Source organism: Lampetra fluviatilis, chromosome 71, assembly GCF_964198595.1.
Source record: "Lampetra fluviatilis chromosome 71, kcLamFluv1.1, whole genome shotgun sequence".
Lineage (NCBI taxonomy): Eukaryota > Metazoa > Chordata > Hyperoartia > Petromyzontiformes > Petromyzontidae > Lampetra > Lampetra fluviatilis.
This window is the reverse complement of record NC_136345.1, coordinates 1,358,954-1,386,634: the sequence shown is the minus strand read 5'-3', so window position 1 is coordinate 1,386,634 and position 27,681 is coordinate 1,358,954. Positions and strand designations below refer to the sequence as shown.

General features: G+C 47.8%; 1 pseudogene; it reads left to right on the top strand.

The window, feature by feature from the left end:
* Positions 1-19,440: 19,440 nt before the first annotated feature.
* On the top strand, positions 19,441-21,250 carry LOC144952960 (trace amine-associated receptor 365 pseudogene; annotated as a pseudogene).
* Positions 21,251-27,681: the final 6,431 nt, after the last annotated feature.

Below are 27,681 nucleotides of genomic sequence, written 5' to 3'. Positions count from 1 at the left end.
TTTCCCCCCCCCCATAGAGCTGGAAGGGAAGGTCACCTGATCGACCAGTTTTTATCCGAGAAACCCTTATCGGGATTAACTCTCACGGTTTCCGGCGATCAGGGAATTGGACGGCCTCCCCTGACGCTACGTTGCACCGCGGCGCTGCGACCTGCCTTAAGATGGCATGGCCGCGGCGAGGGGCATTCGGCCACCGCGGTTGAAGCACATCCCCCACACACACCACCCACGTGTCGACGGGGCAAGCAGGGGAGGGACGGGACAGCATGAGTAGCGGGACCGCAGGGGCTCTTGCGCATAGTCACGGATGGTTGGGATAATTACGCTTGAGCGCGCAGGCACCATTGTTAGGGAGGGAAAGGGATTAATTATAATTTACGCCGCGCAACGCCGCACATTGATTAGCATATCACAGGGGCCGGAACCGCGGTGCGCGTGCCAGAGGGGCGCGAGCCCATTGTTCAGAGCCACATCCCTTTGAGGTAGGGAGGATAAATAGTGGGCGCAAAGGGGAAATCGGGCTCTCTTCTCTCCAGCGCCAGGCGACAGGACGCTCTCCAGTCCAGCGACCCGAACGTCCGTGAGACGCATCGAGGCACGCTGTGAGTACGGGATCAACGAACCGCCGTGGGCATCTAACAGGGAAGTAAGAAGGTGAAGTAGCATAATAGTCGATAGATAGGGAATAGGTACAGGTTTAGTGGAATAGGCCAGCCTCGTCGACTCACTGATTCAACATTAGTTACCAGGTAGCAGATAATAAATCATTAATAGCGAAGCGTGGCCTCACGTGATCTTGTCGAGCAGTGTGAGCGTGTGGGTGCGCGGGTGTACACAGTGGTTCGCCACGTGAGTGAGCGCTGCGCGGAGCTGAGCGCGTGGGTGAGCGTGTGCACACAGTGGTTCTGTAGCGCTGCGGCTCGCCTCGGGGAAGCGCTGCACAGTGCGGTGCGAGAGTGGGTGTCGCGTGTGTTCACTCCGTGTGTGATACAGGTGCGCGATCATAACGCGAGTATTCAGTGGTGAGTGAGTGCCGCGGAGAGCTGTGTGCGTGAGTGCGCATACGTTCGTTACGTGTCGGATACGGATGCGCATTGGTAACGTGGTTATTCGACGTGGAGGCGAGTGCCGCACAGGGCTATAGACGGGCACACGCTCGCAGTGTGCGAGAGCTGTACGTAGCGGTGTAAAGAGGGGGAGTGTGGCGTTTGATTGATGATGCTGTGCGCACGTATGCTCGCAGCGTGGGAGCGCGGCGCGAGGCTGTAACAGTAGGGGCGTCGCGTTCGAATGCCGGCGAAACCGTAGCGGGTAATAGGGAGGTGGGGTAACGTAAACGGAATAGGGGATGCAGGCGGGGGGGAACCCGGGCGCCAACGGCCCCCACAGGTGACCCCGGGGTCCCGAATAAACGGAAGTCAAAATCGTAATTAGTTAATTTACTTTTTGGCGACTCCGTCCCACCGCGCACATAAACGCCGCAACCCACCTGGCGCGGATCATTCTGTTGTCATGTCGTCCAAGCGCAGCGAAGACGAATGCGCAGAAGAAACAAAACTTTGAAAATTTGACGAGCGCATCGTGAAGAGAGCTCGTCGAGAGGAATAGATTTCCGTATCGTTCAACTTCGACAAACATAAAATGACGTCGCAACGCAGTTCATGCGAGAGGAGATATGCGATACAATTAGGTTTTTTCGGTAAAAAAACGTAGGTAAATAAATAAAGAATTATAAATAATAGAAATAAAATAAGTGATTTATTATTATATTATTTTATTTATATTATTTTTCTTATTATTTTTTCTTATTAATTTATTATGATGTATTTTTACCTACGTGACTTTATCGAAAAAACCTAAGAGTATAAATCCTTGCAGTCACGAAAGCTTCAAATCTAGAGATATGCGATCTTATGGGACCCGGGGTCCTGCCAAAAGGTTAAAATGTAGCAGCAGGTCACGGCTCCAGGAGGTGGTCGGTTTAATACGTAGCAGGCTTCCGCGACCAATATAATCCATAATAGAGGTTGTTTGGGTTATATCGCGTAAATATATAAATGTGTCATTAAAACCCGTTACCACCCGACACAGCCAACTAGTAAGGGTTGTCACGTGAAGATGACGTGCCAATTCGTCACTTGTAAATGGTGTGGCTTGGCTCTCCAACGCACCCGGTGTACTGTATTAGTGTAGTGTCTTGTAAAAGCACTCAGACTGACATGTTGTAACAGGTCACCTGCTTACACTTTATTCTATTCTCGCACCAGTTGTAGGCACTCCTATCGCTGTCTATACGGTCACTTCTGTTAACCAATTCCCACCCCTATCTACGTTACACCTCACTAACCTGCACACAACAGCTCTCGCTCCCAGCAGCTATGCACTCAAAGCTCCGCACACAGAAGTGCTCACACAGAGGCTTGCACTCAGCAGCGCTCACACAGAAGCCTGGACACAGCAGCGCTCACACAGAGGCTTGCACTCAGCAGTGCTCACACAGAGGCTCTCACACAGAGGCCCTCACACAGAGGCTCTCACACAGAGGCTGTCACACAGAGACTTGCACTCAGCATCTCCCACACAGAGGCTTGCACACGGCAGCTCTCACTCAGAGGCTCTCACACAGCGGCCCTCACACAGAGGCTTGCACACAGCAGCGCTCACAGAGACTTGCACTCAGCGCCTCTCACACAGCGGCTCTCACACAGAGACTTGCACACATCAGCTCCCACATAAGAGGTTTGCACTCAGCACCTCTTAAACAGAGGCTTGCACAAGGCAACTCCCACACAGAGACTTGCACTCAGCGCCTCTCACACAGAGGCTCTCACACAGAGACTTGCACACATCAGCTCCCACACAGAGGCTTGCACTCAGCAGCCCTCACACAGAGGCTTGCACTCAGCAGCCCTCACACAGAGGCTTGCACTCAGCGCCTCTCACACCGAGGCTTGTACTCAGCACCTCTTACACAAAGGCTCTCACACAGCTTCCCCCACTCCACCGCCGCCCTCACCTACGTTACCTCAGACCCACTCACTCGTCCTTCCCGGGCGCGGGGAATCTACCATCACCCGCCCAGTGACTCGTGAGGGTTGAGGTCCGTTCCCGGCTTGAGCGGCAACGGTAAGACGTCTTCTCTCTCTGGTCCCCAGCAACACGAACTCCTGCTCCGCCCTCACACACGTCCTTATATCCACATTCCCAATTATCCAGCTCCTCCCTTGTGTCTCTTTAGGGTCAGACAGGCTGGCGCCTGTCAGGCCATCAATCACCCCTTATCGCACGTCTCCCTGGCAACACCTCCGGTGTCAGCGTGCAACACCGGGCCGACCTGGTCTGCACCAGCTACTCTTACAAATTAGGTGGCGGTTTGCCCTGCAACCTCGTGTCGCACACGCGCACGTGCTTGTCCTCGGTTGCCGTCGGCCAACACGTATTTCACCACTCTACACTAGTATTATAAACTATACACTACACTACTACACACTACACTACGATACACTACACTACTATACACTACACTACTACACTACTGTAATGCGAGCGTATGCTGGGCTTCACCGCCCCAGCCCCTAAGCCAACCAGGCGCCACGAACCATCGGGGGCAGGGTTTAAGGGCGGAGCCCACGGGCGTTAGGGGGTGGTATTATCTGGAAAGTTCTTAAGGGGTGTGGCGAAGGGCAGAGTCTGGGTGACGTGGGAAGAGGATATAAGGGGGAGCCGGAAGGGGCTCAGGGGTGAGTTGGCGGAAGATGGAAGCTGGGCCACGTCGGGGGTCTCCGCGAGCCATCGGCCACGTGGCGACGCGGAGACAGCTCCCAGCGCGCCGTCTGCCAGCGGTGCGCGGGAGCGGGGAAGCGAGAGCGAGAGGCGGCGCGGAAGCGGGACACCAGCTCACGTGACGCGCGGAGAGCGAGAGAGAGAGCAACGCAAGAGCGGGACGTCAGCTCCTGCGACGTGCCGCGGAATGATCGAGGAAGCGGAACGCGAGCTGTCTAGATAACGAAGAAATAAACAGACGAAGACACAGTCGCTTGTCGTCGACCTGATTTTTTACACTACTATACACTAGTGCTGTACTAGTGATGAATTGGCATGTTCTGTTTACGTGACAACCCTTGCGAATTTGCTGTGTTGGGTGGTGGCGGGTTTTAACGTCACATTTATATATTTATGCGATCTAACCCAAAACAACTCTATTGTGGATGTTATTGTTCGCGAAAAGCCTATGTGTTAAACCAACTGAACTATATTTTGATTTAAAGCTTTTGTGACTGAAGGGATTCATATTCTTGGTTCTTTCTGTAAAGTCACGTAGAAGGGAAATAATAATATAATAAAAAATATTATTTCCCTTCTACGTGACTTTACCGAAAGAACCAAGCATAAAAACTGAACTATGTTTATCTGACCAGGTGTGTAAGGCCCCATTGAGCTTCATAGCTATTTTTCAGAAGTGACCTGGCCATCACAAACGATAGCTCAACTTAGTGGCTAATATCATCATCATCACGTGGAAATTTATAGTAGCAAATACTCTAAACGCGTGATTCTACGGACTCACAGAAACCCATAGAGATCCAGAGCCCAACAGAGACCCATAGAGCCCAAGAGAGACCTATAAACGCGTAGTGATGTTGAATCCACGCAGTCATCACTACGTGGAGAGAGAGAGAGACGCATACTCTAAATATATAACAGGCGTCGTCAGGGTCGGGATCGAACCCACGACCTCCTGTAAACCAGGAGAGGGAGTTAACATCTCGCAACCGCGGTGCGAACACAATCGGGTGGAACGACACAATCATCACCGAATTGATCTTCATCCAGCAGTGGATAGACCATGGTGATGGTGATTACACGGAGAGACAGAGAGAGAGTGGAACACGTGGATTAGAGAACACACGCAGGGTAGAGACATCATCATCACCGCCACATTGATTCTAACTACAGGGGCATCTCCCTCCTGAGTGTGTGAGGAAAGGGCCTAGTAAAGATTACTATGTAACAAAATTTTTGTTCTTGAGTAGTAAGTGTTATTTCGTAATTGCTTATGCCTAAAAAGTATAGAAAATGGCTATCATTCCTCACGAACTTTTGTTTTTGTGACCAGGGCAGTGATATTTAGAAATGTATCTATTTTCAATGTTAAAACGGGCGAATTTGTGTCTTTTCGTTCACATAAAGTCAGAAAAAAACTACTTATGAATCAAAATTAACATATATTTATACCAAAGTAATGAAAAATTTTACTACAAAGATTTAGAAGTGAGTAGTTTTTCGAGATTTACGATTAAACGAATCAGCCCCCAAATGTAGTCTCCCATCGTCTTCTCGTTGTGCTGTCTTTGGTAGCAGCGTTCAAAGTCCATTATATCCTGGTTGAAGCGCTCGCATTGCTCCTCCGAGTACGCTCCCATGTTCTCCTTGAATTAATCAAGATGAACATCAAGGATTTGGACATTGACGGACATCCTGCAGCCCATTGTGCCGTAGTTCTTCACCAGAGTCTCAACCAGCTCCATATAGTTTTCGACCATGTGATTGCCAGGAAGCCACGAACCACTGTGACAAAGCTGTTCCAAGCCGCTTTTTCCTTACTAGTGAGCTTTTTGGATAATTAATTGCACTCCAGGATCTTCTTTATCTGTGGTCCGACGAAGACACTGGCTTTGACCTTTGCCTCAGACAGCTTAGGGAAGAAGTCTTGAAGGTACTTGAAGGCTGCCGACTCCTTATCTACAGCTCTGACAAATTGTTTCATAAGGCCCAATTTCACGTCCAGTGGTGGCATCAGCACCTTCAGTGGGTCCACCAGTGGCTCCCACTTGACGTTGTTCTTTTCCACATAAAACTTGGTCCACTGTGGCCAGTCCCGCCTGTGGTAGTGCGCCTTGGTGTCCCTGCTGTCCCAAAGGCAAAGTGAGCAGGAAAGCTTGCTAAAACCGCCTTGGAGACCCATCAGGAATGCCACCATTTTGAAGTCTCCAATGACCTCCCAGACGTACTCATCATATTTCATGGCATCCAGCAAGGTCTTGATGCTGTTGTAATCCTCTTTGATGTGCACCGAGTGAGCCAGAGGAAGAGACGGGTACTTGTTACCATTATGGAGCAGCATGGCTTTGAGGCTCCTGGATGAGCTGTCAATGAAGAAGCGCAACTCATTCTGGTTACAGGTGATTCCGATTGCCTCGAACAGACTGGCCACATTGTGGCAGAAGCAGAGCCCATCTTGACGAGTGAAGAAGCTGCAAAAAGGTTGATGACGCTTCCTCTGATATGCGACTTGCACACTTTCATCCAACAAGTTCCACTGCTTGAGACTAGACGTCAAAAGCTCGACATTGGACTTGGTGAGTCCAAGATCTCTAATCAAGGCGTTGACGTATTTTTGGTTAGGGTAGCATAGGTTTCTCTCCTCAGCTCCACCTCTGAAATTGTCATCTGGATCTACAACGTCTTCCTTGCTCTCTGACTTGCTACTCTCTTCTCAAGATGGCTGCTCTCTCTCTGGAGGAGTGGGTACGGGGAGCTCATGGCAGTGTGGCACCGGGGCGATGGATGAAGGAAGGTCCGGATACGTAATAGCAGGTGCATTCTTGCCAGTCCGACGTTTGGAATGGTCCACCATGCAGAAGCAGCAGTTGCTTGAGTGGCCAGTGGGCTCCCGCCAAATTATTAGGATAGCGAACTTAATGGCTCTCTTTTCCCCTCTGTACCATCCTACAAAAACACATTTATTTCACCCATAACGAATGTGTAAGAGATTCTCGCAACATTTTTTACGTCTATATTTCTTCAATAACATTGAAAATTGTAAAACATTTGAAAATGTAAAACTTTAACAGTTAAATGTTTTTTCATAACATACATTTCCGAGCAATAATTGTACATCTTAGTAGCAACAGGTTTTTACCCTTTTATCTGGCAACAAAACTGACACCTTTTTACAAGGGATCATGTTTGCATTAACCACAACACTTGCGGTCAAAATGCTAACAAAAAAGACAACTCTGATAATGTATGCACTGTCCTTGAAATTGATTGGTCCACATCCGAGATAGCTTTTCTTAAACCCCAGTCTCACATGGTGTTGGACCAGATTATGCCAAAATGCTCACAACTCCAAGACAACGCACCATCAGAGTATTGAGAGCTCGGGGTAAGCATTTACATTATGAGACCTCCTTTGCCAGTAGCAATTGTACATCTTACCTTCCTCAGTAGGCCTGGGCTCTGGGTTGTTCGTCGTGCTTTCCGAGACCCTGACTCTCTGCTCACAATCATTAAAGACCTTCGTGATGGTGAGCAGGCCCGGGTAAAACTATGTGGTCGGGAGTCGGAGCCATTCGCTGTTCACCTTGCGGTGCGATAGGGATGTCCTCTGGCTCCCCACATTATTTAATATCTTCTGAGACCACATAGTTCGAGAAAGATTTCCATGGCTGTACCGGAGGAATCTCCATCTGGTACAGCAGATAAAAATGGGATGCTGATCGACGCCCGAGTGCCGTTGATGGATGGCTCCCTATTGGACAACCGTGTTATGTGTGCTGATGATCTGGTGATAAAAATTATTCTCACAAAGATGCTTCGATAATAATGTCGTGCATTGTCCTTCAAACTGATTGACCTACACCAGAGCTGCACAGCCTTCAACTATATGGTGTTGTCTCACCGCCAGTCTTAGAGTCCAGGGAAACAACGCCTAAAGGCGACCAGTACCAGGACAAACGCAACCACACCCACATTGCTTCGATAATCATGTAATACATTGTATTTGAAACTGATTGGCCTACACCAGAGCTGCACAGCCTTCTCCTGCATGGCCTTGTTTAACCACCGGTGTTAGAGACCAGAGATATTACTGCTCGGGATGAGCAGTTAATGGTTCTATAGATATCACTGCTCAACCAGAGCTATTAATGCTTCGATACTTGGCATTGTCCTGGTCCTGTTCGCAATTTGGCGTTGTTCTCTGGTCTAACACCGGCAGTGAGACAAGGACATACAAAAGGCTGTGTCTATGGTGTAGGCCAATCAGTGTCAAAAATATTTGGTAAACGCTATTTATATTATATTCATCAGAGCATTGTGTATTTGTATGTTTTTCCACAGACACGTGTGTGGTTAATGGGGACTTGACGATGCCTTGCAATAGCCGTCTGTGTCTAATTTGGCGTTAGAACATCTCAACACCACTCCCGTGTTATTGCCGGGAAGGGTGTGGGGTGTGAATTCCTATTCTTATTACTTTTCTTTAATTATCCTAAGGATTTAAAAATACCCACGGATGTGACAACACCCCGTCAGAGCCAGCCATCATCACGGTCATCATCACCACCACCACCGGGACATCCTCGCTGCTTACCGAGGGAACAATTACCACGAAGTGTCCATCGGGAGCGGTGGCACAGCGGTTAGCACTCTGCTGCCACTGCCGCTGCGGACCCGGCGGAGAGCCGAGTTTGATTCCCGCTCAAGGCCACCAACCACCACCGTCACGATCGCCACTTCCATCACCACTTGCATCATCACCACCACTTCCATCACCACCACCATCGCCATCATCACCAACACCATCACCACCATCACCACCCCCGATAATCTGCACCAGATCCCGCAGGGCTATCCCTCGTTCTCGGCCGACTCGGCCTCACATGGGTAGCGGTGGTGTGTAGTGAACATCGCCACTGGGGAGACAAAGACAGCTGGGCGTGGTAGTGCTCGGCACCCACGCCTCTGTGTGCCACAGTGCCGGCCTTCAAAGGCACTGCTGTTACTCGCTAACAGCAATTGCCCCGACAGCCCCTTGTGAGCTACACGGGGGATCTTTGTCTGTGTGTGTGTATATATACAGGCAAGTGGATCTGTGGAGACAAGAGGTCAAGACATGAGAGGTAAGCGAACCCTGGTTCCATTGGTGTCACTGCTTGAAGATCCATGGAGCCATGGTGGCTAGAAGATGTTAACCACCTCGCCTGGTACGCAGGAAGTCGTGGGTTCGATCTCGACACTGACGATGCCTGCTGCTGTATATTTGAAGTCTGCGTCTGTCTCTCTCCCCGTGGTCACGTGGATTTTTCTCGGGGTCCTCTCGGTTTTCCTCTCCACATTGAGAATCAACGTCACAACGCCAGGTGACCAGGTCGCCTCTGACTACGATTGTAATTTGTTGTTATAAAAATAGGATCTTTATCTTATTTTATATTCAACGCTTTTACAAATTTAACAACGTTTAAAAGCATTAACAGTCTATGGTGGAGTGTTGAGTCTAAGTTGCAGTGTTAAGCCTCTAGGGAGTGTTGAGTCTATGGTGCAGTGTTTAGTCTATGGGCAGGCTTGAGTCTATGGGCAGTGTTGAAGATACGGTTAGCGTTGAGTCTAAGGGCAGTGTTGAGTCTATGGGCAGTGTTGAGTCTACAGGTAGTCTTGATTTGAAGCTTTCGTGACTGCAGGAATCCATACTCTTTGGTTCTTTCGGTAAAGTCACGTAGGTAGAAATAAAATAAATCACAACGTTTCGAACGCAACACAAGCGCCCGTCTTCAGGTGAAAATTGCGACGTCTGCTGCGAGCAGCACGATGTCTGCTCCCTTGTGAAGAGAAGCTGTTACCAGCAAGAATTTATATAAGTTTTGAGAACAAAGGTAGCCGAAGTAGTGTTAATAGGGTATTATTATGTTAAGGTAATAAATAGCGTGGCATGTTAAAGGAAATTAACTTAGATTAGCCTGTTGGATTATAGTGTAAAGTTAAAAAGCTTCCGTAGCGCACACGAACTCAGATTTACATGTAGGATTAGAATATGTATTTTAATGAGCAAGTTAATGTCAGTCTATGTGTAACAAAGAATAGCATGTTAAAAATAGCATGTTAAAGTGTTGAGTCTATGGCCAGTCTTGAGTCTATAAGCAGTGTTGAGGATACGGGTAGAATTGAGTCCATGGGCAGTGTTGAGTCTACGGGCAGTGTTGAGTCTGTGGGGAGTGTTGAGTGTGTTGTGCAGTGTGAAGTATATCGTGCAGTGTTAAGTCTGTGGAGAGTGTTGAGCCTATGGGCAGTGTTGAGTCTATCAGCAGTGTTGAGTCGATAGGCAGTGTTGAGTCCATGCTGCAATGTTGAGTCTACGGCAGTGTTGAGTCTATGGTGCAGTGTTAATTCTGTAGGGAGTGTTGAGTCTATGCGCGCCACGATGGTTTGGAGATGTCGACTACCTCGCCTGGTATACAGGAGGTCGTGGGTCCTGCTGTATATTTGGAGTCTGCGTCTCTCTCCCCGTGGTGAGATGTTGAGTCTATGGGCGGTGTTGCGTCTATGGGCAGTGTTGAGTCTATGGGCAATGTTGAGGATATGGTTAGCGTTGAGTCTATGTGCAGTGTTGAGGATACGGGTAGCGTTGAGTCTAAGGGTAGTGTTGAGTCTTTATGCATTGTTGAGTCTTTGGGCAGTGTTGCGTCTATTGGCAGTGTTGAGTCTATGGGCAGTCTTGAGTCTATGGGCAGTTTAGAGTCTACGATTGCAGGGTTGAACAATGGTGTAGTGTTGAGTCAATGAGCAGTGTTGAGTCTTTGGGCAGTGTTGAGTCTATGGGCAGTCTTGAGTCTATGGGCAGTGTTGAGTCTATGGAGCAATGTTAAGTCTGTGGAGAGTGTTGAGTCTATAGGCAGTGTTGAGTCTATAGTGGAGTGTTGCGTTTGTGGGAAGTGTTGAGTCGATAAGCAGTGTTGAGGATACGGGTAGCGTTGAGTCTAAGGGTAGTGTTGAGTCTTTATGCATTGTTGAGTCTTTGGGCAGTGTTGCGTCTATTGGCAGTATTGAGTCTATGGGCAGTCTTGAGTCTATGGGCAGTTTAGAGTCTACGATTGCAGGGTTGAACAATGGTGTAGTGTTGAGTCAATGAGCAGTGTTGAGTCTTTGGGCAGTGTTGAGTCTATGGGCAGTCTTGAGTCTATGGGCAGTGTTGAGTCTATGGAGCAATGTTAAGTCTGTGGAGAGTGTTGAGTCTATAGGCAGTGTTGAGTCTATAGTGGAGTGTTGCGTTTGTGGGAAGTGTTGAGTCGATAAGCAGTGTTAAGGTTTCGGGTAGCATTGAGTCTAAGGGCAGTGTTTAGCCTTTGGGCAGTGTTGAGTCTAAAGGGAGTGTTGAGTCTACGGTGCAGGGTTGATTCCATGGTGGAGTGTTGAGTCTATGGGCAGTGTTGAGTCTTTGCGCTGCTGATTCTACGGGCAGTGTTGAGTCTATGGTCAGTCTTGAGTCAATGGCGGTCTTGAGTCTATAAGCAGTGTTGAGGATATGGGCAGCCTTGAGTCTATAAGCAGTGTTGAGGATATGGGTAGCGTTGAGTCAATGGGCAGTGTTGAGTCTACGGGCAGTGTTAAGTCGATGGGCAGTGTTGAGTCGTTTGGCAGTGTTGAGTATATTGTGCAGTTTTGAGTCTATATGCAGTGTTGAGTCTATAGTGAAGTGTTGAGTCTGTAGGAAGTGTTGAGTCTATGATGCACTGTTGAGCCTATGGTGCAGTGTTGAGTCTATGGACAGTTTTGAGTCTTTGGGCAGTCTTGAGTCTATAAGCATTGTTAAAGATTCGGGTAGCGTTGAGTCTAAGGGCAGTGTTGAGTCTACGGGCAGTATTCAGTCGATGGGCAGTGTTGAAACTTGATTTGAAGCTTTCGTGACTGCAGGAATTACTCTTTGGTTCTTTCAGAAAAGTCACGAAGAAAGAAAATACCTTAAATAATAGAATACGACGTTTTGATTGCAACACAAACAATCGTCATCAGGTAGAAAACCCTAGTAAACTTAGAAATATAATGCAATACAACACAGAGAGTCGGCTAACACAACAGTCAACACCCTACCTGGTTGATGACGTTCTTCCAAAGATTGCTACATTTGAGAGAGAGACAAAACACAGACACGGAGACACATCGATAGACACACAAGTAGAGAGAGAAAACACAGAGACATACAGATACACACACATAGACACACAGAGAAACAACACCTCTGTGTCGAGGCCTTAAATAGAGAGAGGGGAGGGGTAGAGAAATTAGCATGTCAATGAGAGAGTTGTGTGGAAATCCACCCTATAGCGGCCGGAGAGAGAAAGAGAAAATGGACCTATACAAGCCTGGCAATTTTTAGAGAGATAAAAAGGAAGTTTGAGAAAACAAACTTCGCAAAATTTGGGAAATGTAATGCAATGCAACACAGAGAGTCGGTTAACACACAGTTAACGCATAGCCTGGTTGATTACGTTCTTCCAAAGATTTCTAAATTAGAAGTTAAGTGTGAAATTTGAGAGAGAGACAAAACACAGACACGGAGACACAAAAAACAGACACACAAGCAGAGAGAGACAAACAGACACAGAGAGAGAGAGAAAACAAACTTAAATCCTCCCCGTATAGGTGGTTCAAACTTGATTTGAAGCTTTCGTGACTGCAGGAATTACTCTTTGGTTCTTTCAGTAAAGTCACGTTGAAAGACAATAAATTAATAACAGAATACGACGTTTCAATTGCAACACAAGCAATCGTCATCAGGTAGAAAACCCTAGTAAACTTAGAAATATAATGCAATACAACACAGAGAGTCGGCTAACACAACAGTCAACACCCTACCTGGTTGATTACGTTCTTCCAAAGATTGCTAAATTTGAGATAGAGACAAAACACATAGATAGACACACAAACATGGAGAGACAACACAGAGACACACGGAGAGAGACACACAACATAGACACATAGACAGACGTGCTATGCTCTAGCATAGCACGGCGTGCGATGCACCGTTATTGCGTACACCCTGTAGGTGGGTGTTGAGTCTATCGTGCGGTGTTGAGTCTCTGGGGAGTGTTGAGTCTATAGTGCAGTGTTGAGTCTATAGTGCAGTGTTGAGTCAATGGACAGTGTTGAGTATGTAGGATGTGTTGAGGATATGGTGTAGTGTTGAGTATATGATGTAGTGTTGGGTGTATAGGCAGTTTTGAATCTATGTTGCAGTGTTAAGTCTGTGGGGATTGTTGAGTCTGAGTCGTGGCGGTTATTGGCTGATCCTGGCCGCTATTGAGCTCACGAGCGTCGTTACACGGTGAAGGTGGGAGGTGTGGTGGTAGAGGGGATCCCGAGGGTTCACGCGTTTTTGTTGTTGTTGTTGTTGTGGTGTTGTTATGGGTTCGTTGGTTTACACCCTTTTCCCTGCTAGTATTGTACATTTGTGGATAGTGTAATTTTTGTACAGCTGGGTTGGGGTATCTATTGCTGCTCTTGTTATTGTTGAGGCACACTGTTTTTTTTCTTCTTTCTCTCTCTCTTGCCTTTCACTAATTTGTTTGTTCGGAGGGGGAGTTGACAGCCAGGATGGCTGATTCCTATGAAGGGGGGAGGGGTGATGTAGTGACATCGGGGATGTCACTGTGTGGTGCCGGCCCGGGAGAGCCATGGCGTGCGATGTACTTACGTCGTGGACAGCACCGTGTGTGTTACTGTCTGAGGCCGGCTCGAGCATAGCACGGCATGCGATGCACCGTCATCGCGTACACCCCGTAGGTGGGTGTAGTACCAGCCCTAGTGGGGCTTGGTGAGCGCTGGGATAGCGCGGGCACCACGCATGGCGTGTAGTGCGAGCTCCCACAAGGGGGAGCGAGAGAGTGTCAGCCCAGGGACAGGGTTGTGCCGGGCCATGGCACTCTGGTTGATCCCGAAGGCACGTGATCCGGAGTGTCCACAGAGAGGCCCCCAGGTGGGGGGGGGGGGGGCTAGGGGGTGATCACGTGTCTGGGGAGAGCTCTCAAGATGGATCGAGAGGGAGCTAGAAGGCTCACGAAGGTGGGCGGGGCCGAGGGCGGAGCCGGCCCCGACCCGGGAGAATATAAGGTGGGTCCCTGAGAGGGACCGGGGTCGCTTCGTTCTACAAGCTGGAAGCTCCACGTCTACAAGCTGAAAGCTCTACATCCTAGGAGGCACCAACACGTGGCCGGGAACCCGAGTGAGGGTCCGATCCATCGTAGCCGTAACTCCTACGTATCGTGTAGTTAGCTGGGTGGTCACCACCCTAGGCTGTATCTGGTAAAGGGGCAGTTACCCCTTTGTATATATGTGTTGCGAATAAATGTGTTGCCTCCAAAGAATAACGTCTGCGACTCAGTTGGACTCACTACACACACAATGGACAGGAAGGACAATATCAAAGGGCTCGTATAATGCGCATGCATAATGTACGTTGACTCATTAATCCCCCCCACTTTGCACAAGAGTGCAGAAGCGTGGTCACCACATCTACGTCTCTATATAGGAACGAAACAGGTGTATTTCTTCATAAATCTGGCTGTCGCCTGATGAAGCTAGTTGTAATTACTGGCAAAACATCGTACTCAGATTATAAATGTTGTGGCTTGGCTTTCCAATACACCAGTGTGCTGTACTCGTGACAAATTGGCATGTTCTGTTTACGTGACAACCCTTACTAGTTGACTGTGTCGGGTGGTGGTGGGTTTTAATCACACATTTATATATTTACGCGATTTAACCCAAAAAAAACATCTATTATGGATGATATTGGTCGCGAAAGCCTACGTGTTAAACTCCATGCACAGTTTCACACTTAACTTATAATTTAGCAATCTCTGGAGAACGTAATCAACCAGCCTATGCGTAAACTCTGTTAGCCGACTCTCTGTGTAGCATTCGTCTTCACCTGAAGACGATTGCTACGTGACTTTACCGAAAGGTCCAAAGAGTATTAATTCCTGCAGTCATGAAAGCTTTAAGTCGAGATTTAACCGCCTCTACGGAGAGGGTTTCCACACAACTCTTAGATCTTTTAACAGACTTCGAGACAAGAAGGCTCATCTGATCGAGTCGCTCACTTTTCTGAAGAGATGCCGCGACACCAAGGTAATACCGATCGCCTTGACACTCACTTCTGCTGCTGTCACGTCTCCTAATGCTAAACGGATCTTTTTTAGGGCCGGCCTAGCCCTGATTTGAGAGAGAATAAGATTGCTCCGATTTGAACTAGATAATTTAGACAAGACTCTCTTACAGTCACACTTTGCATTAACAAAAAAAGTCTACATCTGATTGGGACCATGTAGGTAATATGACAGCCTTTTCAGCCGCCTCGATGTCAGCTAAATGCAAAGAGAACCTGATTTCCAAGTTCAGCCTCCTGTCTAAGAAGCCAGAGCCACACATTAAATATTTTAGACGTTGATAAGAATGTTATCAGAGTAACAGCCCAATTTCCGACAGCCTAAAATCGGTAATATAGCTAAAGGGATGAATTTTGCAGTCACCCCTAAACACATCCTAGTTGATGATATTATTGCCCAGGTCGATGTAGCCCTTAAAGGGTTGGGACACATTCCTGCAGATGTGGCGAGATCGGAAATCGCTGCAATCCTAAAAAACGCTAAGAAACCCATGAGCAATATCAGCAAGGATGAATGCTTTGAGCTTGCTCAACTGAAAAAGAGAGATGACATAGTCATCCTCTCAGCCGACAAGGGTAATGCCACTGTCATCATTGATAAAACCACATACAGTAATAACATTAAAGACCTACTTAATTATGGAAGCTATCCCAAAATCAATAGAGATTCTACCAACCGCCTGGTTACGAAAACCAACAATATCATTACTGATTCGACATCTTTAATCGAACCAACCAAGCAGCTCTCTCTAAAACCCTCTGCTGCTATACCACCCAGATTTTAGGGCTTACCAAAAATCCAAAAAGGTACACCAGTCCGTCCTATCGTCTCCACCATTGACTCACCGACCGACAAACTGGCCCGATTTCTGTCTGAGACCTTGCTTCCATTCACTGGCAAGACCACCTCGGCTGTACTTAACTCAGCTCACTTGGTATCGTTAATTAAGGACATCTCGCTATCTCCAGGTGATTTGCTCGTTAGTTTCGAGGTAGTTTATTTGTTTACCAAAGTTCATGTGCCTGACACCATTGCAATCATTGAAGATTTGGTCCAACAAGGACTGAATGCTGATGTATTGGCCCTGGCGAGACACTGCCTCACCAACATTTACTTCACCTGGAATGGATCATTCTACAAACAAGCTGAAGGTACCCCAATGGGTTCTCCCTTATCTTCAGTGGTAGCCAATGTTTTAATGGACAATTTTGAGACAGATGCTATCCAAGCATCCATCCTATGTCCTTCCTTGTGGAAGAGATACGTAGATGACACGTTTGTCATCTGGCCACATGGCCTGCCAGCTCTGAACCAATTATTCAACCACATCAATTCCATATACCCAGCCATCAAATTCACCATGGAGGTGGAAAAGGATAGCAAGCTACCATTCTTGGATGTTTTAATCGAAAAAAGACCAGATGGTTCATTGAGACACTCTGTCTACAGGAAAGCCACCCATACAGATGCCTATCTAAAACCTGACTCCCACCACCATCCAGCCCAGAAAAATTCCCTCATCAAAACTCTACACCATAGGGTCCATTGCATTTCCAACCATCACCACCTAGCCAGTGAACTAGAGCGCGCACACCAAGCCCTCAAGATAAATGGATATTCGAATCGCACAATCCGTAAAGCTGTCACCCCAACCGTTGGTAGAGAACCACCTGAGGACCCAATCAAAACCATCACCTTGCCATACAAAGCAGAGGTCAGCAAAATATTTCCAAAATCATGAGCAAACACAAGAGACAGGTCCGATTCAACACAGTACATAAAATTCGTGATCTGATCCCATCTGTAAAGGATGTGATCCCTGACATGCAATACCCTGGTGTCTACAAACTAAGCTGTGTCTGCGGCAGTAGTTACATTGGGGAAACTAAGCGACATGTCTCAGACCATGTTCGTGAACATAAGGTAGATCTGAAACACGGTAGGACCAACACCTCTGCCGTGGCTGATCATCGTTTAAATGCTGTGGGCACACATGAACTTGATTTCTCCAAGACGAAGGTACTATGCAAACCCACTGGCTATCAACAAATATTTGTTCATGAAGCAATCAAGATATATAAACACAGACACAATTTCAACGGAGAAGATGGGTACAAACTGAGAAATCATTGGAAGGACGTTATTAACCAGGTAACGTCATAACTGGCTGTGATGCTTTCATCCGACCTTCCTATGTTAGCAGTTATTTACGACTCTCTAAGTTACGTTACCTTATTAAATGTCCTTACATTAACAGGCTAAATGTCTCGCCAACATAGCTGCTGCTCCCTTTTCCTCGATGCGGCGGTGGCGCTCATTGTTTAATAGGCTGAATGTCTCTCATTAACACAGCCGCTGCTACGGGAACTGTCTCACATTGACCTGATAATCTCTAATCTCGAGCAACACAATGGCTTCTTCAGCACCGTAACCGTTGGGTTACATTAAAAGATTGACATGCTAATCTTGAGCAATACAATGGCCGAGGAATACCTAGCTCTGCGATCTTACATTTACTTGCAAATTCTATCTCTAGCCCCGCCCACTTACCTTTGGGTTATACCCATCTCAAACCTTTATAACCTATGGCTGAAGTAGCTCTCTCGCTATATTTCTTCCTGCCTCAGCAGTCCATCGGCTGTATTTTTTCACCTGAAGACGATTGCTTGTTTTGCGATCAAAACGTCGTTTTTTTATTACTCTATCTACGTAACTTTACCGAAAGACCAAAATAGTAATATATGCATTGTCTTTGAAATTGATTGGTCCACACCAGAGACAGCTTTCTTTTGAGCCTAGTCTCAAACCGGTGTTAGACCAGAAGATGCCATATTTTGGTAATGGCAAAGGAGGTCCCATGATGTAGCTGCTCACCCCGAGCTCTCATTGCTCTGATAGTGCATTGTCTTTGTGCTGTATGCCTTTTGGCGTCCTCTGGTTTAACACCGTTTTGAGACTAGGCTCAAAAGAAAGCTGTCTCTGGTGTGGACCAATCAGTTTCAAAGACAATGCGTATATTATCAGAATGTTTTTGTTTGCATTCTGACCACAAGTATTGTGGTTAATGCAGACATGATTCCTTGTAAAAGGTTTCAGTTTGGTGTTTTAACATCTCAACACCTGTTTTGTTGCCAGAAAAAAGGGGAAAACATATTCTCATATTTTGGTACTGGCAAAGGAGGTCCCATGAGGTATGCAGAGGTCACATTATATAAGAAAGAATAATTGCTTCATATGTTTATCGCAAGTTAAAAAGATACGACTTCCCTAACTTAAATATTAATATAATTTGATATTAAACATTATAATTACTTGCTATCTAAGTACGTATTGTTTCATTGATGCAGTATTGCCAGGAAGTGGAGGAGGCACTGCAGATGCTTTGGGCAAACGTTTAATGTTAGATATGCAAATGTTTCTCGTTAAATGTTTGTTAAACAATACGGATGAGACGACACTGACACACGGCATGCTCAGAGCATCTTTATTTTGTGACACAGCACCAACTCTAGGCCCGGCTTCTTCTTGTGTCCTGAAGCTTCTCCCTTCTCCCGGACATCACCACCCCTTGTGCTCTCCCCTTTTGTCCCTCTCGAGCCCTTTCTCTCGAACCTTGTCACGGTTTCTCAAGCCAATCCCCTTCCTTCTCTCTTGGCGCTACTCAACCGTCGCCTCTAGGTTTAATTCTGATTCCCACCTTATTCCGTTTGAACCTCTCCTCCAATTCCTTCAAAACCTTTCCTCCCTAGCAATCATCATGGAGGCCTCCCTACGGAAATAGGTCTTGGCCTACTTCCTGGAAGTCCGTTTGGCTGAACATTTGCTTGGGGCGAGCGCTTCCTAATTCCAGTCATTACGCGTACGTTAAATGTTCTTAGATGTGATAAGCGTACTGTTAAAATTATTGAGATTTAGGCTGACTCCGTACTGAGGAATTGAGCTGCAGTGTTGTAGACGTGTGAGGGCGATATGTGTCTGGTTGCTAAAGGAGATGCGCGACTGCCCTTGCAAAGGACGCTTTGCAATAAAGTTTTGCCGTTTCACAAACCACTGCCCCCTCTGGTGGTCGGCAGTTGTGGAGTCGCTCCAACCTCTCCAGAGGACATAACACAATGCTGAGTATACCTACTCATCTCCGAACTTTATTATTTATTGTCGTTGTCTACGTAGCCAATCTGTTTCCCCTCGTTAAGATTCGCGACCGCGGGATGAGAGGGGCAGGGCGGACTGGCTACATATACCACCATCATCATCATCACGACCACCACCACACACGTGATGCGTGCTTTGTAACACTCCAAAGTTCGCAGGCACGGACAAATGAACCAACCAACAAGGGAGCAGTAGACATGGACTACACCACCATCGACACCACCAACGCCATCACTATCACCACCATCACCAAACGTGTGTTGTGACTGTGTATGTGGTTTGTAATTTGCCAACGTTCGCAGTGACGGACAAACACCAAACCAACCACGCAGCAGCAGCAGACATGGACTACACCAACTCCACCGTCACCCCCGTCGATGCGGAGCCGGGCCCCACGTGTGTGGTCCTCCAAGGGGGCTTCAACTGCACGGGTCCCGGTCCGCTGCTACCGCCGCCGCCGTCGCCCCTCGCCGCCCTCGCCCTCGTTGCGGCCCTCCTCCTGTCGGTCGCCGCCGTGCTGGGCAACGCCCTCGTGGTGCTGGCGGTCGCCTACTTCGCACGCCTGCAGAGCCCCACCAACGCCCTGGCGCTGTCCCTCGCAGTCGCCGACCTCCTCGTGGGCGCCGTCGTGGTGCCGTTCAGCGCCACGCGGGCGGTGCGCGGCTGCTGGCTCTACGGAGCCACCTTCTGCCGCCTCCACACGTGCCTCGATGTCATGCTCTCCACCGCCTCTATCGTCCACCTCAGCTGCATCGCCTTCGACCGCTACGTTGCCATCTGCGACCCACTCAGGTGGGGTGGGTGGGGTAGAGAGGGGTGCGCGTGCCTCGTGTGGTGAAAGAGAGAGGGATGAAGGAGGGATGCTCCTCTGTGTGGCGAATCTATGGCTCTCTGTATGATGTGTCTACGGGCATCTTTGCGAGTCTGTAGGACTCTCTCTGTGAGTCTATGCCTCTCGCTCTGTGAGCTTGAAGGTCTCTGTGCGAGTCTATGGCTTTCTGTTTGACAAGTCTATGGCTCTGTGTGAGTCTGTATGAGGCTATGGCTCTTCATGTGAGCATGTCGTTGTGGACACGCTCGGCGAAGCCCCTCCCTCTCACCCCCCCCTCTCTCTCACCCCCCCCCTCTCTCACCCCCCCCCCTCTCTCTCACCCCCCTCTCTCTCTCACCCCCCCTCTCTCACATCCCCCCTCTCACCCCCCCCTCCTCTCTCACCCCCCCCCTCTCACCCCCACCCTCTCTATCACCCCCCCCTCTCTCTCACCCCCCCTCTCTCTCTCACCCCCCCTCTCTCTCACCCCCCCCCCCCTCTCTCTCACCCTCCCTCTCACCCCTCCCTCTCACCCCCCTTCTCTCTCTCTCACCCCCCTCTCCCTCTCACCCCTCCCTCTCATCCCCCCGTCTCTCTCTCACCCCCGCCCCTCTCTCACCCCCCCCCCTCTCTCACCCCCCTCCTCTCTCACCCCCCCCCCTCTCTTTCACCCCCCCCTCTCTCTCTCACCCGCAGGTACACTGCCCGCGTGACTCCCGGCACCGTCGCGGCCATGCTCGTGGCCTGCTGGCTGGGGCCGCTGCTCTACGTGGCGCCCATCATGCTGGGCCTGCAGAGCGTCGGTGCCGAGGCGTTGCTCGCCCTCGCCTGCCCCGACGACTGCCCCTTCGTCATGAGCGCCACCTTCTCGCTGGCGGCCACCTCCTGCAGCTTCGTGGCACCCATGATCATCATGCTGGCCGCCTATGCTCGCATCTACCGCGTGGCGCGCAGGCACGCACGGAGCATTGCGTTGCGCCCGCCGGCACCCCCTGGTGGCAGCGACGGGGCCAAGGGGATGGCAGCGGCCTCATCGTCCTCGTCGGCGCCACGGAGATGGCGGCAGGAGTACAATGCCACCAAGACGCTGGGCGTCATCCTGGGGGCCTTCTTCGCCCTCTGGCTGCCCTTCTTCTCGGCGGCAGTAGCCGACGGCCTGCCCGGCGGGCCCCGCGTGGACGGCACGACGTGGCACTGCGTGACTTGGCTGGGCTACGTGAACTCGGCGGTGAACCCCTTGCTTTATGCGTCGCTCAACCGCGCGTTCCGGCGTGCCTTCGGCATCCTCTTCAGCCCCCGCGAGTTGGCCAAGGGCAGGAGGAACGCCGACTTCACGGACTGAGGGGAACAGGCGCTCGTGGGGGGTTTAAGACCGTCAATCGTGGGCCACAGGATCGACCACATGGAGACCCATAGACTCACCACACAGAGACCCATAGAATCAGCATACAGATACCCATACACTCACCAGAGACACGTAGATTTATCACACAAAGGCATAGACTCATCACAGAGGCATAGCCTCATTACACAGAGACCCATCGACTCATTAGAGACCCATAGACTCATCACATAGAGGCACAAACTCACCACACAAGAGACCCGTAGACTTATCACACACAGACTCACCACAGACATGATTCCTTGTAAAAGGTGTTTATTGTTGCCAGAAAAAGGGGAAAAAACCTATTCTCATATTTTGGTACTGGCAAAGGAGGTCCAATGATGTAGATGCTCAACCGAGCTCTCATTACTCCGATAGTGCATTGTCTTTGTGCTGTACGCCTTTTGGTGTCCTCTGGTCTAACACCGTTCGATACGAGGCTAAAAATAAAGCTGGTGTGGACCAATCAGTGGCAAAGACAATGCATATTTTATCAGAGTATGTTTTTTGTTTGCATTCTGACCACAAGTGTTGTGGTTAATGCAGACATCATTCCTTGTAAAAGGTGTTTTTTGTTGCCATAAAAAAGGGGAAAAAACCTATTCTCACCACAATGGGTTTATGGAGACCCATTGAGACACAGATAACCCATAGAAAACAGATACCCATATACTGTAGATCCATAGACCCATAGATATAGAGACCCATAGGTACAGAGACTCATAGGCATACATAGAGACCCAGAGACACACGGAGATACAGAGACCCATAGATACCCAGAGACTCGTATAGCTACATATACTCATATAGACAGAGACTCATAGATACTCATCACTAACTCAGGGACTCATACAGACCTAGAGACACACAGAGATACAAACCAAAGATTCCCAGAGACGCATATAGCTACAGAGCCTCATATAGAGAACCATAGATACCCATATAGACTCAAATTAACCCAGAGATACAGATACCCATATACACTCAAAGAGTCATATAGAGACAGAGACTCCTACAGAGACAGACTCATATAGATACAAACAACCAAAGGATACCTATAGAGGCTAATATAGATCCAGAGACACAGAGATACAGATACCCATATATATCTCCATAGAGACTTATATCGATACAGAGACCCAAAAATACCCATACTCATATAGACCCAGAGACATAGAGATAGAGGCTTATATATATCCACTCATATAGATACAGAGACCCATAGATACCCGGAGACTCAAAGACCCAGAGATAGACCCATATATATCCACTCATATAGATACAGACTCATATAAATACAGACCCATAGAGATACAAAGACTCATTTAGATAGAAGCCCAAATATTTCCCGTAGACTCATATAGACTCCTATAGATAAAGAGAATCATAGAAATCCATAGAGACTCATATAGATACAAACTCGTATAGATACCCATAGACTCATATAGATACAGACTCGGGAATATAGACCTATAGATACCCAGAGACTCATATAGACCCAGAGACACACCCAGAAACAGAGACCCAGAGATACTCATATAAATAGACCCACAGATAGACTCATATAGATACATTAGGTTGTTGGGCTTACCAACGTAATGGTAAGCATTACCATTACGTAATGCTTACCATTGCGACTTGTTGAATGTGATAGCGTATGCGGGGAGAATGGGAAATTGTCGTCGTCGTAAAGCAAATGGCAAAGTCGTGTTGGTGGGGGCCATGTCGATTCTGGGAATCAACACCGAATCGCCTCGTTCTCTCTCTCGCTCAAGCAGTCATCATATTCATCATAGATAGAGAAAGTTGTTTTTATATGAATATCATTTTATTATCTGGAAGACTTCATTGAAAACGACATTTCACGTGAATCTTCTCTTGTCGTTAAGTAGATGTCCTTGCTGGGGGTTCGGTTCGATGCGGACTTTCACCTGTTTGGGATTGCAGGGTCGAGACAAGGCGACACGGAGCTGCTGGCCGTGCGAGAGGAGCGCCGTCTGCAGATCGATTCCAACATAATCGAACGTCTGTCCCTGCGCCTCCGTCGTTCATGCAGGGGGCGCGTAGGTTTGCAGCGCCCCCTGCATGAAAACAACGGGAAGTGCAGCGTTCATCATATTCATCACAGATAAAGTTGGGTGTTTATATTATTAAGAGACTGTGTCGTAAAACCCTTGTAGTCTGCATTTCTTCAATAGAGGAAGAAGAGTGGCAGAGCTCCACCATCTCCCTCCCGTTGTGGCAGCAGCAGCAGCAGGGCCTCCACATCCAACTCCATCTCGCTGCTGCTTCTACTGCTGTATGTGGAACTTCTATCACACCGCACATTGTCAACAGGGCTAATCAGAGGTGCGGGAGGGGAGTGAATGGGTTGGTGAGTGGGTTGGGTGAGTTGGTGGGTGGGGTATGTATTTTGAACTTCTTTCATACCGCACATAGCCAACCAGGCTAATCGGAGGTGCGGGAGGGGAGTGAGTGGTGAGTGGGTGGGTGGGTGAGTGGGTGGCTGAGTGGGTGAGTAGTTGAGTGAGTTAGTTCGTGAGTAGGTGGGTGGGTGAGTCAGTGGGTGGGTGAGTGAGTTAGTGAGTCAGTAGGTGGGTATGTATGTTGAACTCCTTTTGCACCCTAAGAAGCCAACCGGGTTGATCAGAGGTGCAGGAGGGGAGTGGGTGGGTGAATTCGTGGGTTGGTGAGTGGGTTGGCTGAGGGAGTTAGTGGGTGGGGGGGGGGGTATGGTATGTATGTTGAACTTCTTTCGCACCATACGTAACCGACCGGGCTAATCGGAGGTGCAAGAAGGGAGTGGAGTGGGTAGGCGAGTAGGTGGGTGGTGGGTGAGTCAGCGAGTGTGTAAGGGTATGTATGTTGAACTTCTTTCACACTGTAAGTAGCCACCTGGGCTAATCAGAGGTGCGGGAAGGGATCGAGTGGTGGTGGTGGTGAGTGAGTCGGTTGAATTTGTTGGCAAAACGTCCGTTGTGGCATAAAGCAACTTGCCGAAATGTAGACTTGAGTTCTCCACCAATATCGAGTGTGCACATAAATATTGTCCAAGCTATAGACTGGAAGAGTTCTGTTTGTCGTCAAGTCAACCAGACATTGCACATGAGGTGCGAAGAGGCCGGGAGCGTGGTGAGAATTGTGACGTTCAGGCTACCAGCACGCCGCTGACAACAGGGGCTCGCAAACCAGGCCATCTTGATCTCCCGACGAGCAACGAGCGCCGGGCGAGCGTGGCCACAGCATGCTCCAGTTGCAGATCGAGCCTGGCACGCAGACAACCCTGGGAGCGAGTGGCAGAGCTGATGACTGATAAATAACTGCCGCAGCTTGTCGGTTTGAGGGCCGCAGCGTGCTCCCGCTGTGGATCGAGCCTGGCATTCAACACTCCCTTGTGGGGGACTGGGAAGTCTGTTTCGTGTCAGAGAGAAGGCAGAAGATGGGACACACTTTAAACTTTACCACTCACCATGTTCAACTGTACCTCGGTACAGGTTTGTAGGCCGAGTTTGGTACAGGAGAATTTAAAACGTCTAAGCTTATGAATATCACAATACCATGGCGAACGAATTGGGTATCAACATGGGGCCTGTACGCCTTTTGGCGTTCTCTGGTCTGATACTGGTGAGACTTGGCCCAAAAGAGGGCTGTCTCTGGTGTAGGCAAATCAGTTTCAAGACAATGCATCATATATATTATCAGAGAATATTTGTTTGCATGTTCACCACAAGTACTGTGTGTGGTTAATGAAGTACGTCATTCCTTGCAATGTGTTTCTATTTGGTGCTTAAACCCCTTAACACCTCCTGTTATACTACCAGAAAGGGTAAAACCTATTCTTATTTCATCATAAGGCCTCCTTTGCCAGTACCAAAATATAATAGGTTTTTTTCCCCTTTAGACTCGGCTCTAAGGAAAGCGGTCTCTGGTGTGGACCAATCAATTTCGAGGACAATGCATACATTATTAGTGTGTTTTTTGTTTGCATTCTGAGGCCAGGTATTGTGGTTAATGTAAACATGATTCCTTGTTAAAAGGTTTCAGTTTTGTTGCCAGAAAAAAGGAGAAAAAACCTATTAATATTCTTATTTTTTCAGAATTGGATATCGTCACGCTAACACAAAGATGTTAGCCTTGTTGCTGTGTGGCATTTAATCAATCGTCGACGCTTTCCTAACCCGTTCAGTACAAAGCGAAGAGTAGACACATTTGTGCGTGCACTGTAGTTCCACTCTGTTAAGTATTTTTGGATGTCAGTGGAAGTTGATATTAAAGTTGCTCCAATCACGAAGAGGGTCCTGAGTTCTTCCTTCTGAACTGGCGCATTGTACGTCCCAATTTTCGTCAACTGTATTCTGCGGTGAGATCCATATTCGGAGACCTGACTTAGTCGCCTATACAGGGGCTCCTCTACTTACGAACGAGTTAGCTTCCGAGAGGTCTGTTCCTAAGTCGATTTGTTCACAAGTCCAAAATTTACTCCTGTTGATTCCAAACGTGTTTTATGCCGTGGCTTTAAAAGTTGTATAATCTTCTGAAAATTTAGATGCCACTGGTTCTTCACGTTCTGCAGCTGTAGATGCCACTGGTTCTTCACGTTCTGCAGATGTAGATGCCACTGGTTCTTCATGTTCTGCAGATGTAGATGCGACCACCGCCATATATTGCGCAAGGCAGTTGAACTTACGACTCTCAGTTCGAACAAGCAACTGGATCGTACGGTGACAGAGGAGGAGTCCCTGTAGTTGATAAAGCAAGAATCATTGATATTATCACGAATGACAATACATAACCCCCTCATCAACGTGAAAGCCAATAATATCAATAGCTTGTGATAAATGCGAGATCATATTAATTAGTTATTTAATTTAATTCACTGAATGATTCTTGAATTCATGAGTCAGAATAACAATTGTTGATGACCACTTTAATAATTGCCATTGATTTGATAGTCGATAATAATCACTAAAACACCTAATAGAGTAGAACGCCTCTTAACGATGGTAGTTATCTCCACAAAACCGGTAGTTAAGTGATTTGGTCGTTAAACGAGTATAGGGAAGTACACGTTATAAAAGCTTAATTCTCCATAAGAGGATTTTTTTGGGTTCGATCGTGTAAATATATAAATGTGTCATTAAAACCCGCCCCCATCTAACAGCCAACGAGTAAGGGTTGTCACGTAAACAGAACATGCCAATTCGTCACTAGTACAGCACACCGTTGTGTTGGAGAGCCAAGCCACAACATTTGCAATCTGAGTACGACATTTCACCAGTAATTACCGTTGTGGCTTGGCTCTCCAACTTACCGGTGTGCTGTACTAGTGACAAATTGGCATGTTCTGTTTACGTGACATCCCTTACTAGTTGGCTTTGTCGGGTGGTGGTGGGTTCTAACGAGATATTTATATATTTACATCTCACCCAAAAAAACCTCTATTATGGATGATATTGGTGGTGAAAGCCTACGTATTAAAAGGCTTAATTCTGTCCGATAGCATTGAAGGTTACCCCCTTTTTCACCCAAAGAACGTACTTTATAATATTTAAACAACTGATATTAATACATAAGGATACTAACGACATTATAAACACATAATATTAAAAGGAGCGTGGTTAATCAATGTATTAATTATAATTACTGTACCTATAACAGCCCATCGTTAACAGGTGAATGGTTGGTAAGTGAACACATTGTGCTCTATGGAGGCACTACACTACTATACACTGAATGCCAGTGGCCAAAGACTACTGGAGCTCTGCTCATACCACAATCTTTGTATCACAAACTCATTATTTCTCACAAAACCTTGCCATAAAGTGTCATGGAGACACCCAAGGTCTCTTAATTGGCACCAACTGGACCTCGTCATCACCCGACGACCTCTCAACTCAGTACTCATCACACGCAGCAACCACAGTGCTGTGACACCGATCACTCACTGGTATCCAGCAGGTCAGACTACGCCCTAAAAAGATACACTACCTCAAACAAAAGTGCTACCTACGCATCAACTCTACCAAGATCTCCCTCCCAGAGCTCACTCAATCATTCTAACATAGCCAATAATATTGGTAGCGAAAGCCTACGTGTTAAACTGACTAACTTCTATGGGGAGGATACTTTTTTTAAAACCAGAAAATTGGAGAAGCTCCGCATTAAGCGGATGGAATTGATATCTTCATTGGCGTTCCTCAAAGGTGCAGAGATTCGAAGGTAATACCAAACGCAGTCAAAATAACACATCACATAAAGTCTTCTAAAGCTAACCAAATACTACACAAAGCTAGCAAATTATTATTAATAGAGAGAATACAACACAACAGGAGTGAATTATCCGACATTTCAGAATCGCTAAAGCAGATATAAGCAATAGTGTATCCATG